Source organism: Bison bison, unplaced genomic scaffold, assembly GCF_000754665.1.
Source record: "Bison bison bison isolate TAMUID 2011002044 unplaced genomic scaffold, Bison_UMD1.0 scf7180017864130, whole genome shotgun sequence".
Classification (NCBI taxonomy): Eukaryota; Metazoa; Chordata; class Mammalia; order Artiodactyla; family Bovidae; genus Bison; species Bison bison.
This window is the reverse complement of record NW_011494702.1, coordinates 960794-966437: the sequence shown is the minus strand read 5'-3', so window position 1 is coordinate 966437 and position 5644 is coordinate 960794.

The following is a 5644-nucleotide window of genomic DNA, read 5'->3' as shown; positions in this document are numbered from 1 at the left end:
TGTCAGTAAATTATACTGTGGTTGGATCAGCCCTTGTGGATTATATTGTGATTTCAAGACACCCTTCCATGGATTCCTTGGGAGTCTGGTGGTTAAGACTTTGTCCTTCTACTCTTCCACTCCTGAGAATGTGGGTTCTGATCCCTGGTGAGGGAACTAAGATCCTGCAATTCCATGGCAAAAATAAATAAAAAGAGAGAAAAGGAAAGAAACCCTACATCTATAGTCATTAAGAATCATTGATAAAATAAAGATACATAGCTTAGCTTATAACACCTGGAAATTGCAAGTGTATCTAGGTCACACATGAGGAGGTCTCAGGAGGAGAGATGGGAGAGAACTGGGGGGCTGAATGCTGCTTTTACCTGGGTCCAGTGTGGGGACCTAGGGTGATGAAGTCTCACACTTTATTGGTGAACTTGAAGCATAAGAGCAGGAATTTAAAGCATCAGTTCAGTTCAGTTGCTTAGTCGTGTCTGACTCTTTGTGACCCCATGAATCACAGCAAGCCAGGACTCCCTGTCCATCACCAACACCCAGAGTTCACCCAAACTCATGTGCATGGAGGCGGTGATGCCATCCAACCATCTCATCCTGTCATCCACTTCTCCTCCTGCCCCCAATCCCTCCCAGCATCAGGGTCTTTTCCAATGAGTCAACTCTTCGCATGAGGTGGCCAAAGTATTGGAATTTCAGCCTCAGCATCAGTCCTTCCAATGAACACCCAGGACTGGTCTCCTTTAGGATGGACTGGTTGGATCTCCTTGCAGTCCCAGGGACTCTCAAGAGTCTTCTCCAACACCACAGTTCAAAAGCATCAATTCTTCGGAGCTCAGCTTTCTTCACAGTCCAACTCTCACATCCATACATGACCACTGGAAAGACGATAGCTTTGATTAGATGGACCTTTGTTGGCCAAGTAATGCCTCTGCTTTTGAATATGCTGTCTAGGTCGGTCATAACTTTCCTTCCAAGGAGTAAGCACCTTTTAACTTCATGGCTGCAGTCACCATCTGCAGCGATTTTGGAGCCCCCAAAATTAAAGTTTGTCACTGTTTCTACTGTTTCCCTATCTATTTCCCATGAAGTGATAGGACCAGATGCCATGATCTTAGTTTTCTGAATGTTGAGCTTTAAGTCAACTTTTTCACTCTCCTCTTTCACTTTCATCAAGAGGCTTTTTAGTTCCTCTTCACTTTATGCCATAGGAAGAGGAAAAAGCAAGTAGCTCAGTGATTTACTGACAGAGATCCAGAGCTCAAAAACAAAGAAACCTCAGTGGGAGTCATGGCCTGGCTATTTATCTAATCTTGTGGCTGACAGTGTATTTGTTGGAGATAGCCAAGGTCTTTGATTTGGATGGCTCTTTGAAATGGATATTCTGGCAATCAAAGCTTAAGTTGGGCACTTGCATTTCAATGAAGGGGGAGGAAAACCAGTTGTCAAGGCTTACTCTACATTATCATCATTGCCTTAGGATCTCAACATCTAAAGTTGGAGGGTAATACTCAGACCACAGCTTTAAGCAGTTTGGCAAGGAAGGCCATGTTTGTGCCTTCATGATTTCAAAAATGTCTTCATCTGTGTGCCCAAGCAAGTGTACTGAAAAAGCTTGTAATTTGTTTGCAAATGACTTCAGTGTAGGTGCAGGTTCCAGGGTCAGATCAGATCAGATCAGTCGCTCAGTCATGTCCAACTCTTTGCGACCCCATGAATCGCAGCACGCCAGGCCTCCCTGTCCATCACCAACTCCCGGAGTTCACTCAGACTCACGTCCATCAAGTCAGTGATGCCATCCAGCCATCTCATCCTCTGTCGTCCCCTTCTCCTCTTGCCCCCAATCCCTCCCAGCATCAGAGTCTTTGCCAGTGAGTCAATTCTTCGCATGAGGTGGCCAAAGTACTGGACTTTCAGCCTCAGCATCATTCCTTCCAAAGAAATCCCAGGGCTGATCTCCTTCAGAATGGACTGGTTGGATCTCCTTGCAGTCCAAGGGACTCTCAAGAGTCTTCTCCAACACCACAGTTCAAAAGCATCAATTCTTCAGTGCTCAGCCTTCTTCACAGTCCAACTCTCACATCAGGGTAATGGAAAGATTGAGATTGTTACTAGGTAGTGGAGTAAAATGAATAAAGAAAAAAAAAAGGCATTAAAAAAATAGATCAAGGCAGTGAAAAGCACCCACATATATCCTCAAGTAGTCTGAGAAATGGCAGTAATTTAAGTGGAAGAAAATAGTGAAAAACTCTATAGAGTAGAGCCGTGAACAAGACCTGGTCCAGCCCAAAAGACTTCTCAGGGAGAAGGAGAGGTAGACTCATAAATTAGCAAAAATGCATATGCTCCCCAGTGACATGATGTATTTTGAAAACCATATATACTTATGTTTTTCAATGTGAATTCTAAGTATGTCCTGCAAATGGCCACCTGCCCCAAACCATTTTCATTGGTTTGCACTGCCTCTAAGTTCACTTCACTTTCCACAAGTATAGAAAGCAGGCAGAAGCACCACAAACTCAGCTCTTGCATGGCAGAAATCTTGTGACCTCAAGTCCTCGTGTAACATTCCCATATCATTTGTGCTGGGGTAAAAAGTGTGCTCAGGAGGGACTGTTACCAAGGTTGTTGCCTCATTATACTCCTGCCCCACCTCAGAGCAGAAACCAATTACTCTTATCTAAGTTTCAGCAGGAGAAGGCAATGGCACCCCACTCCAGTACTCTTGCCTGGAAAATCCTATAGACGGAGGAGCCTGGTAGGCTGCAGTCCATGGGGTCGCTAGGAGTCGGACACGACTGAGCGACTTCACTTTGACTTTTCACTTTCATGCATCGGAGGAGGAAATGGCAACCCACTCCCGTGTTCCTGCCTGGAGAATCCCATGGACAGAGGAGCCTGGTGGGCTGCTGTCTATGGGGTCGCACAGAGTCGGACACGACTGAAGCGACTTAGCAGCAGCAAGTTTCAGCAAGAATCTGCAAAGAAAAAAAAAAAAAAAAGAACCTGTTAAAACCAATTTAGCCCAAGACTGCAGAACACCTGACTTCCAGTGAACCTTGAGCCTCATTATACACTCATTGTAATACATTAGCTAAGTGACACACCCACCAAGCCATGACAGTTGCCAGTTGCCATGACAATAACCAGAAAAGCCCACAAAAGTACTGAAAAGAATAGTTGCCTTCAATCCAGGCCCAAACCACACCTTTGTCCAAACCACAGGCTTGTTCTCAGATAACTCATGAATATTGCTCCCACTGGTTCAAATTCCCTCCCTGAACCTCCTGTAATTTTGGTGCACAGCTCAACTTGGGTTGCATAGTTGATTTATGAACTAGGTTCCTGTTTTCCCATTCTTTCAGTGATGTACATGTTCATTCACTAGTGTTCTACTCTTTTAAGACCCCATGAACTGGGGCTTGCCAGGCTCCTCTGTCTATGGAATTTTTCCAGGCAAGAATACTGCAGTGGTTTGCCATTTCTTCCTCCAGGGGATCTTCCTGACCCAGGCATCAAACCCACATCTCTTGAGTCTCCTTAATTGGTAGGTAGATTCTTCACCACCGCACCACTTGGGAAGCCCTTCCTCATTCTTTGGTCATTGAATAAAGCTTGTGCTCTTCCAGACTTTACACCTGTTTTGTTAATTACTGTACAAATATGATCAGAATAAGAACCTCCCTGATACCCTGGCACAAGAGTGTGATCGCCAATTTGGTAGCATGATGATGCAGAATCGAGTGTGGACCAGCTGGACTTGGGGAAGTCATTGGCTTTGGCAGTTTTTTTATGTCTGCTAGTCACATGGTCCTCAGGTTACTGGGTTATCCTTCTCCAATGCAGCTCAGTCAAGCCATTTCAGGTACTCCTTCCTGCATAAACAACCTTGACAGTGAAGGACAGGTACTTGGGTGTTGCCAGGTTCTTGGTTGTATTTCCAATTGTTTCAAATCTAAAATAAGAGAAATCTTCACAATTCTTTGAGCAATTTTTGTCAGGAGGATTTTACCAAGGGACAAATCCTCAGGGGTCCCCAAGGCTACAGGAAAGACACAGATCACTGGTGGTCCCTTTCATCCAGACACTTAAATATAAAATATGGAGTCCCAGTACAAGAGCTCCAAAGAGACACAATTATGGAAATCCACAAGGTTTTGTAAAACAATAGCAAGAAAGACAAAGTGAACCAACTTTACACACTGGAATTGATGGCTGTGACAATCAACTCAAGATTTGAAATTCAATTTTAAGTTAACATCTTGTAGTTTGAAGAGTGAAGACTTTGGGGTCAGAGAGACCTGCCAGTGGACAGTTGCATGATGCTGAAAAACTATGTAGCATCATTGAACTTCTGATATATTACAGCTATACAATGCATTTAACAATGCATAGTGAATGAAACTGAAATGAAGACTAGAATATAAGTTGTGCAGCATTCATTTGGTGCTTAGTACTGCCACATATTTTCTACTGTTCATTTTTCCAACAAAATGTGACATGTATTTAATGTAGTTTGCTTTTCTGAGTTTCTTTTCTGAATTCAACTGCCAGCCTTATAAAAGTAAAAAACATCACACTCTTTTTAACAAATAACAATTTTCTGGCTAGTTTTATCTCTATTATTCTAACTATATGTTAATAAGGTGAAAACTTTCTAAATTATATCTATGTATATATATTATTTTACATAATATACAATAGTAAATATACAATAAATTATGACATAATCTAATGCAATATAACACAGTATGAAATAAAAACCTAAGAGTGGGATTGTGCTCTAATAGTGATTTACTCTTAGGTACTTATTGGATAAATACTCTGGTTCACATTTCTTATTTATAAAATAAAGGCAATGATCTTAACATTCAGTTATGTTTAATGCTCAGATTTTTGAAATATTTAATTTTGATATTGTTTAGAATTAACACATTATAATGTGGTTACTTTAAATTGAAAAAAAAAAAACTTAGTCTTCAGTAATTCATATCTAATACTCTACTACTCAGAATGTTTTTTTTTCCCAGGATATTGCTTCTAGCTGGAGAAAGAAACCAGAGACTTTGCTCAGTCTTATACTCATGGATCAGAAATGTACAATCCTCCACCAGGCAGGTGAGCTGTATAAAATGGGAAGGGATACAGAGTGAATTGAGGAGGAAAATACCAACAGTGTTCAAATACCAGTAAACCAGAGTATAAGTAAAAACAGGTTTCATATGTATTGCTTGAATAATTTTATATTTTCACTTCTTTTTGAAATTTATATTTTAGTTTACATTTAACATTTGGGACAAATGTACAAAATTTATGTGAATACCATAAGGAAATGTTTGCTATCTAGCCTTCAGTGAGTCAAAATCTGGATATTCCAATAAGCCTGGAAGGCTCCCTTTTAATCTCTGCTTGGCAGTGGCATGTGGAATGCTCCACTTCTTTTGAATATGATTATTTTTCAAGCTCTTGCATATGGTGATGAGGGTCTGCAGATTCGAGATAAAGCCAATTTCTTAAAATATACAACTGAACATCCTCTAGGCACAGAGGGGAAAATGAGAGATTCCAGACAGAACATGGTACCCACATACCAGTACTCTTCAGTGGGAAAATGCCAAGAAGCATTAGCTATATCTAAATCCAATTT